Source organism: Triticum aestivum, chromosome 3B (genome assembly GCF_018294505.1).
Source record: "Triticum aestivum cultivar Chinese Spring chromosome 3B, IWGSC CS RefSeq v2.1, whole genome shotgun sequence".
NCBI lineage: Eukaryota > Viridiplantae > Streptophyta > Magnoliopsida > Poales > Poaceae > Triticum > Triticum aestivum.
The window spans coordinates 626,833,431-626,846,862 of NC_057801.1; positions in this window are offsets into that span (position 1 = coordinate 626,833,431).

Here is a 13,432-nt window from a genome sequence, read left to right on the forward strand (position 1 = left end):
ATATGATGAAAAGAGACCCGGTGGCCGTAGGTTTCACTAGTGGATTCTCTCGAGGAAAATAGCAAACGGTGGGAAAACAATTACTGTTGGGAAATTGATAGAACTTCAAATAATCATGACGATATCCAGGCAATGATCATTATATAGGCATCATGTCCAAGATTAGTAGACCGACCCTTGCCTGCATATACTACTATTATTCCACACATCGACCGCTATCCAGCCTGCATATACTACTATTACTCAACACATCGACCCGATAATAGATCCCATCTTGTTATCCTTAATAGCAACAATACATACATGTTGTTTCCCCTTCTATCACTGGGATCAAGCACCGCAAGATCGAACCTATCACAAAGCACCTCTTCCTATTGCAAGATAAATAGATCAAGTTGGCCAAACAAAACCCAAATATCGGAGAAGAGATACGAGGCTATAAGTAATCATGCATATAAGAGATCAAAGAAGACTTAAATAACTTTCATGGATAAAAACATAGATCATATCATAAACTCAAAATTCATCGGATCCCAACAAACACACCGCAAAAGAGGCTTACATCATATGGATCTCCAAGATACCATTGTATTGATAATCAAGAGAGAGAGAGAGAGAGAGAGAGAGAGGAAGCCATCTAGCTACTAACTACGGACCCGTAGGTCTACAAACAACTACTCACGCATTATCGGAGAGGCACCAATGGAAGTGGTGAACCCCTACGTGATGGTGTCTAGATTGGATCTGGTGTTTCTGGACTTTGTGGCAGCTGGAATTGATTTTTGTCGACTCCCCTGGGGGTTCTGGAATATTGGGGTATTTATAGATCAAAGAGGCAATTCAGGGGGCACCTGAGGTGGGCACAACCCACATGGGCGCGCCTGGGCCTCTAGGTGCGCCCTGGTGGGTGCTACCCCCTCGAGGCACCCCCAGGTGCTTCCTTGGCCCACTGGATGTCTTCTGGCCCAAAAAAAATCCTCAAAAAGTTTCACTGCGTTTGGACTCCGTTTGGTATTGATTTCCTGTGATGTAAAAAACATGCAGAAAACAGCAACTGGCACTGGGCACTATATCAATAGGTTACTACCAAAGTATGATATGAATGACTATAAAATGATTGTAAAACATCCAAGAATGAAAATATAACAACATGGAACAATAAAAAATTATAGATACGTTGGGGATGTATCAGCATCCCCAAGCTTAATTCCTTCTCGTCCTCGAGTAGGTAAATGATAAAAACAGAATTTTTGATGTGGAATGCTGCCTACATGTTCATCGCATTTCTTTTCTTTATAGCATGGACATATGGAATTTTATACGATTCAAAGAAATTGTCTAGTTTTGACATGAAGACTTTAATACTCAAGCATATCAACAAGCAACCATGTCTTTCAAAATATCAACACTAAAGCAAGTTATCCCTAGCCCATTATGCTCAATCATTGATCCATTCATGAAACACACTCGAATATTAGCTACACCCAATGCTCAAATATGATCATAGTGCCCCTTAGTTGGTGCTTTATAAGACAAGATGGAGACTCAAATTCAGAATAAAAATTGCATAAGTAAAAGAAAGGCCCTTCATGGAGGGAAGTAGGGATTTGTACAGGTGCCAGAGCTCAAAGATTAAATTGAGAGATTTTTTTTGAAAGGCATACTTTTCCCACCAACGAAAACGACTTAGAGGTCCCAACACTTTATATGCTAGATACATCGTAGACAGTTCCCAAACAGAAAATAAAGTTTATTCCTTTTTCCACCATTACTTTCACTTTCCATGGCTAACCGTATCCACGGGTGCCCTCCATACCAACACTTTCCAAGGAATTTATTATTTGATAACATAAAGTAAATTCATTTTTCATTTTGGGACTGGGCATCCCTAATACCTTTGTCGTACTCTCATGTAATGATGAGTGAATAAACACTCATCATGAGAATAACACATCTAGCATGGAAAATATTGGTCACCCTTCACAGCCTCACAAGCGGTAGAGCACACAAAAGAGAAATTTATTTTGAAAATTAGAGATGGCACATGCAAATTTGCTTAGAACGGCATGGAAATACCGCATATAGGTAGGTATAGTGGACTCGTAAGGCAAAACTGGTTTAAAGGGTTTTGGATGCACAAGTAGTGATCATACTTAGTGCAAAATGAAGGCTAGCAAAAAGATTGAGAACCGACCAACCAAAAAGTGAAAAATCTCATACCCAAGAATTAAGCCTAAGTAACACCGAATAATGCACCATAAGTAGGATATAAATTTCATTGCATAACTGTAGACTTTCATGCTTGCATAGGGAATCACAAACCTTAACATCAATATTCTTACTAAAAAACAATTACTCGTCAACATGACTCACATATCATATCGTCATATCTCAAAACCATTACTAAGAATCAAGTTTATTTTGTCCAATGTTCTTCATGAAAGTTTTAGTTATATGCTCCTTGGATATCTATCACTTTGGACTATTTTCATATGTTGCTTTTGATAAGCTCGAACAAATATAAGTGAAGAACATGAGCATATTTTTTCTTTCTCCCAAAATAATCTAAGTGAAGCAAGAGAGAATTTCTAAAAAAAATACTAACTCCCAAATAAATCTAAGTGAAGCATGAGAGCATTTCTTCAAGAATAACTAAGCATACCGTGCTCAAAAAGATATAAGTGAAGCACTAGAGCAAATCCATGGCTCTAAAAAATTAAGTGAAGCCTAGGAGCAAGCATAGCATAATTTTTGGCTCTCTCTAAAAGGTGTGTTCAGCAAGGATTCAAGACCTAAAACACAAATAAAAACAAGCAAAGACTCATATCATACAAGATGCTCCAAGCAAAACTCATAATATGTGACGAATAAAAATATAGCTTCAAGTAAAATACCGATGGTTGTTAGACGAAAGCGGGGATGCCACTCAGGGGCATCCCGAAGCTTAGTTGCTTGCTACTTCTTTTAATATTATCTTGGGGCGCCTTGGGCATACCCAAGCTTAGGCTTTTTCTAATCCTTATTCCTTCATCCATCGTAAGATCACCCCAAACTTGAAAACTTGAATCACACAAAACTCCAACAAAACCTTCGTGAGATCCGTTAGTATAAGAAAACAAACCACTACTATAAGTACTGTTGAAAACCTATTATTATTTTGTTTTTGCATTATATCTACTGTATTACAACTTTTCTATGGCAAAAACTCATCAAAGAAAACCATAGAATCATCAAAACAAGCACACAACGCAAAGAAAACAGAATCTGTCAAAAACAGAACAGTCTGTAGCCATCTGGATATTTAGAATACTTGTGTAACTCAAAAAATCTTGAGAAATTAGGAAAACCTGAGCAATTTGTATATTAATCTTTTTTAAAAAGAATCAACTCAAAAGCACGTTTCTGTGATTTATGAAAATTATTTTCGTGAGTGCATAAGTTTCTATTTTTCAGCAAGATCAAATCAACTTTCACCCAAATCAACCCAAAGGCCTTGCTTGGCAAAAACACTAAATTAAACTACAAAAACAAATCTAACCAAAGGTATAATTGTGCAATTACACAAGAACAGAAAATAAAAAGCAAAACATTATTTCATTCGTTGGGTTGCCTCCCAACAAGCTCTTCCTTTATAGCCTTTAAGATAGGCATGATATTTCAATGATGCTCACATGAAAGACAAGAATTGAAGCACAAAGAGAGCATCATAAAACATGTGACAAACACATTTAAGTCTAACATACTTCATATGCATAGAAATTTTTTAGGCAACCAAATTATCAAGACAAGAAACATCTAGCATATGCAAGGAAGAAGAAAGAGACAATAGCAATCTCAACATGACGAGAGATAAATTAGTAGCATGAAAATTTCTACAACCATATTTTACTCTCTCATAATAATTACATGTAGGATCATACTCAAATTCAACAATATATCTATCACATAACATATTCTCTATATGACCCACATGCATGCAAAGTTGACACTCCTCCAAAATAGTGGGATTATAATCAAATAAAGTCATGACCTCTCCAAACCCACTTTTATCAAAAAAATATAAGATTGATAATTCTCCAAAGTAGTGGGATCATTATTACCTAAAGTTGACACTCTTCCAAACCCACCTTCAATATTATAGCAAACATATTCATCATGAGGCTTAAATAAATTTTCAAGATCGTAAGAAGAATCGCCCTCAATCATGATCATTGCAATAAGTAGAGGACATATCAAAATTAGCATCCCCAAGCTTGGGGTTTTGCATATTACTAGCATAATTGACATTAATAGAATTTATTATAACACCATTGCAATCATGCTTTTCATTGAAGGAGCTATCATGAATCACTTCATAAATTTCTTCTTTTATCACTTCATCACAACTTTCAGATTCATGAATCTCAAGCAAAACTTCTTAAAGATAGTCTAGTGTAGTCAACTCACTAGAAATTGGTTCATCATAGTTGTATCTTTTAAAAATATTAGCAAGTGGATGTGGATCCATAAGATTTTGGTTTTGGATTTCCAATAAAACACACAATTATGCCAAACAAACAAGCAAACAACCCAAGAAAGCATAAGGGCAAACAAAAAAGAGGCAAATAAAAACGACAAATTTTTGTGAAGTGGGGGAGAGGAAAACGAGAGGAAAATGGCAAATAATGTAAATTGAGAGGAGATGAGATTTGTGATTAGGAACCTGGTTGATGTTGAAGATCCTCCCCGGCAACGGCGCCAGAAATTCCTTTTGATGTCTGCTAGAACTACATCGGTATTTCCCCAAAGAGGAAGGGATGATGTAGTATAGCGACGCTAGGTATTTCCCTCACTGATGAGACCAAGGTTAACGAACCAGTAGGAGAACCTCCTCACACCACATAAACAACACCTACACACAAATAACAAATACCCGCAACCCGACATGTTAAAGGGGTTGTCAATCCCTTTCGGATACATTGCCTCAAGATAGGCAAATAACATGAGATAAAAGGGGTAGATAGGATAAATAGATCACAGAACAAATAAATTGCAGCAAGGTATTTTTGTATTTTTGGTTTAATAGATCTGAAAATAAATGCAAAGGAAAATAGATCGCAAAGGCAAATATGATGAAAAGAGACCAGGGGGAGTAGGTTTCACTAGTGGCTTCTCTCGAGAAAAAAAGCAAACTGTGGGGAAACAATTACTGTTGGATAATTGATAGAACTTCAAATAATCATGGCGATATCTAGGCAATGATCATTATATAGGCATCACATTGAAGATTAGTAGACCGGCTCCTGCCTGCATTTACTACTATTACTCCACACATCGACTGCTATCCAGCATGCATCTAGTGTATTAAGTTCATGGAAAAATGGAGTAATGCAATAAGAACAATGACATGATGTAGACAAGATCTATTTATGTAGAAATAGACCTCATAATAGATCCCATCTTGTTATCCTTAATAGCAACAATACATATGTCTCGTTTCCCCTTCTGTCACTGGGATCAAGCATTGTAAGATCGAACCCGTCACAAAGCACCTCTTCCCATTGCAAGATAAATAGATCAAGTTGGCCAAACAAAACCCAAATATCGGAGAAGAAATACGAGGCTATAAGTAATCATGCATATACAAGATCAAAGAAGACTCAAATAACTTTCATGGATAATAACATAGATCTGATCATAAACTCAAAGTTCATCGGATCCCGACAAACACACCACAAAAAGGATTACATCATATGGATCTCCAAGAGACCAATGTATTGATAATCAAGAGAGAGAGAGAGAGAGAGAGAGAGAGGAAGCCATCTACCTAATAGCTACGGACCCGTAGGTCTACCAAGAACTACTCACGCATCATCGGAGAGGCCCCAATGGAAGTTGAACCCCTCCGTGATGGTGTCTAGATTGGATCTGGTGTTTCTGGACTCTGCGGCGGCTGGAATTGATTTTCGTGGACTCCCCTAGGGTATCTGGAATATTGGGGTATTTATAGAGCAAAGAGGCGGTTTAGGGGGCACCCGAGGTGGGAACAACCCACCTGGGCGCGCCTGGGCCCCCAGGCGTGCCCTGGTGGGTGCTGCCCCCCTCAAGGCACCCCCCTAGGTGCTTCCTTGGCCTACTGGATGTCTTTGGCCCAAAAAAATCCTCAAAAAGTTTTTCTGCGTTTGGACTCCGTTTGGTATTGATTTCATGCGATGTAAAAAACATGCAGAAAACAACAACTGGCATTGGGCACTATGTCAATAGGTTAGTACCAAAAAATGATATAAAATGACTATAAAATGATTATAAAACATCCAAGGATGATAATATAATAGCATGGAACAATAAAAATTATAGATACATTGGAGACGTATCACTGCATGTACCCAAGGGGAAGGCGAGTGTGGCTGAGCAACCGACTGTCTCTGGTCGGGTGACTCAGAGCTCAAAGCATGCTCGCGCCGAGGCTGAGAGCTTGGTGGAGAGGCAACTGAAGTTTCCCAAGTAGATCTCCTCCAAGCCCCAAAAGTTCGCGGTGCCTCGGATTAAGGTGGCGGTGCCCGTGACCTCGACGTGAGTGCTCTAGTCAATCCCTTGTTTCTTTTTGTGCCAGTTCGGTTGCTGACCAAGTGTTCTCTGACTTCCACAACAACGACACCTCGACGACTTCAGTGGACCCGCACGCCCTCAAGCTAGGTCCGAATGACGCTGATGCTGCCACTTCCAAAGGTACATTACGCCGACTGATTCAGATGGACAGGCCTTCTCTGACATACTAATGATCTCCTTGGTTTGTAAGTTCATGTAGCTCCACCCGAAGTTATCCAGCTGGACGATTATGAGAGGGCTAGCCTGCCCAATTCAGATGTCGTCAAGTAAGGGGCACCGAGTGCCGACACGCCCATGCCAAACGCTTCCCCTCACCGAGTGACCCGCGCCTCTCTGTTGAAGGTTGCTGCAAAGATTATGAGGCCGAGTCCTCTAGCTCAAGGTGGCTCGGCGTCCTTGTCAGCGGTGGTGCTCCCTGCAGGGTCTACCCAAACCCCTCCAAGTAAAGCAGCGGTGGTTCCGGCCCCGAGGCCGACGCCTGCGACTCCGTCGATGCCAGCTACCTCCTCCCCCTTGTACCTTTCCTTGAGGATCAGGTGGGGGTGAGCAAGGAGGCTCTGATCCTGGTGGGGCAGATGTGCGACCGGCTGAAGGAGGCTTATGATGCCAGCGTAGCACTACAGACCAACATCCGAGTAAGTACTATGAGTATCATTCGCAGTCGAAGGTTCTTCTTTTCTTGTAGGAGGATTTATGCCAGTGGGCTTGCATAGGGCACACCCACTGGGTGTGCACGATGTAGTGGGGGAACACTGAGTGCACCCACAGGCGTAGTCCCCGAGGCTCCTGTCGACTTGAATAAGTCGGTAGTAGTCTTTGAAGTTTCGTTGAATTTCCTTGTGTTCACTCGGATTCTAGCCGGAGCGTGGTTGAGTGGACATGATCCACTGGGGGCATGCTGAGTGCACCCACTTGGTGTAGTCCTCGTGGCTACCGTTGACTGGAATAGTCGGTGATAGCCTTAGAACTTGTGTGTTTTTTAGTGGTGGAAATATGCCCTAGAGGCAATAATAAAAGGATTATTATTATATTTCCTTGTCCATGATAATTGTCTTTGATTCATGCTATAATTGTATTATCCAGAAATCGTAATACACGTGTGAATACATAGACCACAATATGTCCCTAGTGAGCCTCTAGTTGACTAGCTCGTTGATCAACAGATAGTCATGGTTTCCTGACTATGGACATTGGATGTCATTGATAACGGGATCACATCATTAGGAGAATGATGTGATGGACAAGACCCAATCCTAAGCATAGCACAAGATCGTGTAGTTCGTTTGCTAGAGCTTTTCCAATGTCAAGTATCTTTTCCTTGGACCATGAGATCATGTAACTCCCGGATACCGTAGGAGTGCTTTGGGTGTACCAAACGTCACAACGTAACTGGGTGACTATAAAGGTATACTACGGGTATCTCCGAAAGTGTCTGTTGGGTTGACATGGATCGAGACTGGGATTTGTCACTCCGTATGACGGAGAGGTATCACTGGGCCCACTTGGTAATACATCATCATAATGAGCTCAAAGTGACCAAGTGTCTAGTCACGGGATCATGCATTACGGTACGAGTAAAGTGACTTGCCGGTAACGAGATTGAATGAGGTATTGGGATACCGACGATCGAATCTCGGGCAAGTAACATACCGATTGACAAAGGGAATTGTGTACGGGGTTGCTTGAATCCTCGACATCGTGGTTCATTTGATGAGATCATCGAGGAGCATGTGGGAGCCAACATGGGTATCCAGATCCCACTGTTGGGTATTGACCGGAGAGCAGTCTCGTTCATGTCTACATGTCTCCCGAACCCGTAGGGTCTACACACTTAAGGTTCGGTGACGCTAGGGTTGTAAAAGATATTAGTATGCAGCAAACCGAAAGTTGTTCAGAGTCCCGGATGAGATCCCAGACGTCACGAGGAGTTCCGAAATGGTCCGGAGGTAAAGAATTATATATGGGAAGTCGAGTTTCGGCCATCGGGAAAGTTTCGGGGTTCATCGGTATTGTACCGGGACCACGGGAAGGGTCCCGGGGGTCCACCGGGTGGGGCCACCCATCCCGGAGGGCCCCATGGGCTGAAGTGGGAGGGGAACCAGCCCCTGGTGGGCTGTTGCGCCCCCCTGGGCCCCACTCTGCACCTAGGGTTGGGAACCCTAGGGGAGGGGCGCCTCCACTTGCCTTGGGGGGGTAAGTTTCCCCCCTTGGCCGCCCCCTAGGAGATCCCATCTCCTAGGACCGAGCGCCCCCCTGGGGTCCCTATATAAAGAGGGGGGTGGGAGGGCAGCCGCACCCTGACACCTGGCGCCTCCCTCCCCCTTGCTACACCTCTCCCTCCCGTAGTCGCTTGGCAAAGCCCTGCCGGATCCCTGCTGCATCCACCACCACGCCGTCGTGATGCTGGATCTTCATCAACCTCTCCTTCCCCCTTGCTGGATCAAGAAGGGGGAGACGTCACGCTGACCGTACGTGTGTTGAACGCGGAGGTGCCGTCCGTTCGGCGCTAGGATCTCCGGTGATTTGGATCACGACGAGTACGACTCCCTCAACCTCATTCTCTTGAACGCTTCCGCTCGCGATCTACAAGGGTATGTAGATGCACTCCTCTCTCTCGTTGCTAGATGAACTCATAGATTGATCTTGGTGAACATAGGATTTTTTTATTTTATGCAACATTCCCCAACAGTGGCATCATGAGCTAGGTCTATGCGTAGTTCTCTATTGCACGAGTAGAACACAAATCTGTTGTGGGCGTAGATGTTGTCAACTTTCTTGCCACTACTAGTCTTATTTTGCTTCAGCGGTATTGTGGGATGAAGCGGCCCGGACTGACCTTACACGTACGCTTACGTGAGATAGGTTCCACCGACTGACATGCACTAGATGCATAAGGTGGCTAGCGCGTGTCTATCTCTCCCACTTTAGTTGGAGCGGATTCGATGAAAAGGGTCCTTATGAAGGGTAAATAGAAGTTAACAAATCACGTTGTGGCTTTATCGTAGGTAAGAAAACGTTCTTGCTAGAACCCTATTGCAGCCACGTAAAAGATCCAACAACAATTAGAGGACGTCTAACTTGTTTTTGCAGCAATTGCTTTGTGATGTGATATGGCCAGAAGTTGTGATGAATGATGAATGATATATTGTGATGTATGAGATCATGTTCTTGTAATAGGAATCACGACTTGCATGTCGATGAGTATGACAACCGGCAGGAGCCATAGGAGTTGTCTTAATTATTGTATGACCTGCGTGTCAATGATTTAACGCCATGTAATTACTTTACTTTATTGCTAAACTGTTATCCATAGTAGTAGAAGTAATAGTTGGCGAGCAACTTCATGGCGACACGATGATGGAGATCATGATGATGGAGATCATGGTGTCATGCCGGTGACGAAGATGATCATGGAGCCCCGAAGATGGAGATTAAAGGAGCTATATGATATTGGCCATATCATGTCACTACTATTTAATTCCATGTGATGTTTATTATGTTTATGTATCTTGTTTACTTAGAACGACGGTAGTAAATAAGATGATCCCTCATAATAATTTCAAGAAAGTGTTCCCCCTAACTATGCGCCATTGCTAAAGTTCGTCGTTTCGAAGCACCACGTGATGATCGGGTGTGATAGATTCCTACGTTCACATACAACGGGTGTAAGACAGTTTTACACATGCAAAACACTTAGGTTAACTTGACGAGCCTAGCATGTACAGACATGGCCTCGGAACACAGAGACCGAAAGGTCCAACATGAGTCATATGGAAGATACGATTAACATGGAGATGTTCACTGATGATGACTAGTCTGTCTCACGTGATGATCGGACACGGCCTAGTCGACTCGGATCATGTAACACTTAGATGACTAGAGGGATGTCTAATCTGAGTGGGAGTTCATTAAATAATTTGATTAGATGAACTTAATTATCATGAACTTAGTCTAAAATCTTTGCAAAAATGTCTTGTAGATCAAATGGCCAATGCTCATGTCAACATGAACTTCAACGCGTTCCTAGAGAAAACCAAGCTGAAAGATGATGGCACCAACTATACGGACTGGGTCCGGAACCTGAGGATCATCCTCATAGCTGCCAAGAAAGCATATGTCCTAGAAGGACCGCTAGGTGAAGCACCCATCCCAGAGAACCAAGATGTTATGAACGCTTGGCAGTCACGTGCTGATGATTAATCCCTCGTTCAGTGCGGCATGCTTTACAGCTTAGAACCGGGGCTCCAAAAGCGTTTTGAGCAACACGGAGCATATGAGATGTTTGAGGAGCTGAAAATGGTTTTTCAAGCTCACGCCCGGGTCGAGAGATATGAAGTCTCCGACAAGTTCTACAGTTGTAAGATGGAGGAAAATAGTTCTGTCAGTGAGCACATACTCAAAATGTCTGGGTTGCACAACCGCCTATCCCAGCTGGACATTAACCTCCCGGACGAGGCGGTCATTGATAGAATCCTTCAGTCGCTCCCACCGAGCTACAAGAGCTTTGTGGTGAACTACAACATGCAGGGGATGGTGAAAACTATTCCTGAGGTATTTTCAATGCTGAAGTCAGCAGAGGTAGAAATCAAGAAAGAACATCAAGTGTTGATGGTCAATAAAACCACCAAGTTCAAGAAGGGCAAGGGTAAGAAGAACTTCAAGAAGGACGGCAAAGATGCTGCCGCGCCCGGTAAGCCAGTTGCCGGGAAGAAGTCAAAGAATGGACCCAAGCCTGAGACTGAGTGCTTTTATTGCAAAGGGAAGGGTCACTGGAAGCGGAACTGCCCCAAATACTTAGCGGACAAGAAGGCCGACAACACTAAAGGTATATGTGTTATACATGTAATTGATGTGTACCTTACCAGTACTTGTAGTAAATCCTGGGTATTTGATACCAGTGCCGTTGCTCATATTTGTAACTCATAGTAGGAACTACGGAATAAGCGGAGACCGGCGAAGGACGAGGTGACGATGCGCGTCGGGAATGGTTCCAAGGTTGATGTGATCGCCGTCGGCACGCTACCTCTACATTTACCCACGGGATTAGTTTTAAACCTCAATAATTGTTATTTAGTGCCAAGTTTGAGCATGAACATTGTATCTGGATCTCGTTTAATACGAGATGGCTACTCATTTAAATCCGAGAATAATGGTTGTTCTATTTATATGAGAGATATGTTTTATGGTGATGCCCCGATGGTCAATGGTTTATTCTTAATGAATCTCGAACATAATATTACACATATTCATAGTGTGAATACCAAAAGATGTAAAGTTGGTAACGATAGTCCCACATACTTGTGGCACTGCCGCCTTGGTCACATTGGTGTCAAGCGCATGAAGAAGCTCCATGCTGATGGACTTTTAGAGTCTCTCGATTATGAATCATTTGACACATGCGAACCATGCCTCATGGGCAAAATGACCAAGACTCCGTTCTCCGGAACAATGGAGCGAGCAACCAACTTATTGGAAATCATACATACTGATGTGTGTGGTCCAATGAGCGTTGAGGCTCACGGAGGATATCGTTATGTTCTCACTCTCACTGACGACTTAAGTAGATATGGGTATGTCTACTTGATGAAACACAAGTCTGAGACCTTTGAAAAGTTCAAGGAATTTCAGAATGAAGTAGAGAATCAACGTGACCGGAAAAAAAAGTTCTTACGATCGGATCGTGGAGGAGAATATTTAAGTCACGAATTTGGTACGCACTTAAGGAAATGTGGAATCGTTTCACAACTCACGCCGCCTGGAACACCTCAGCGTAACGGTGTGTCCGGATGTCGTAATCACACTCTATTGGATATGGTGCGATCTATGATGTCTCTTACCGATTTACCACTATAATTTTGGGGATACGCTCTAGAGACAGCTACATTCACATTAAATAGGGCTCCGTCTAAATCCGTTGAGACGACAACGTATGAATTATGGTTTGGAAAGAAACCTAAGCTGTCGTTTCTAAAAGTTTGGGGATGTGATGCTTATGTCAAGAAACTTCAACCTGAAAAGCTCGAACCCAAGTCGGAAAAATGTGTCTTCATAGGATACCTTAAGGAAACCATTGGGTATACCTTCTACCTTAGATCCGAAGGCAAGATCTTTGTTGCCAAGAACGGATCCTTTCTGGAAAAAGAGTTTCACTCGAAAGGAGTAAGTGGGAGGAAAGTAGAACTCGATGAAGTACTACCTCTTGAAGCGGAAAGTAGTGCAGCTCAGGAAAATGTTCTTGTGGTTCCTACACTGACTGGAGAGGAAATCAATGATGATGATCAAGGTACTTCGGATCAAGTTGCTACTGAACTTCGTAGGTCCACAAGGACTCATTCCACACCAGAGTGGTATGGCAACCCTGTCCTGGAAATCATGTTGTTAGACAACGGTGAACCTTCGAACTATGAAGAAGCGATGGCGGGCCCAGATTCCGACAAATGGCTTGAAGCCATGCAATCCGAGATAGAATCCATGTATGAAAACAAAGTATGGACTTTGACAGACTTGCCCGATGATCGGCGAGCGATAGAAAACAAATGGATCTTTAAGAAGAAGACGCACGCGGATGGTAATGTTACCATCTATAAAGCTTGACTTGTCGCTAAGGGTTATCGGCAAGTTCAAGGAGTTGACTACGATGAGACTTTCTCTCCCGTAGCGAAGCTGAAGTCCGTCTGAATCATGTTAGCAATTGCCGCATACTATGATTATGAGATATGGCAGATGGACGTCAAAACGGCATTCCTTAACGGCTATCTTAAGGAAGAACTGTATATGATGCAGCCGGAAGGTTTTGTCGATCCTAAGAATGCTAACAAGGTGTGAAAGCTCCAGCGATCCATTT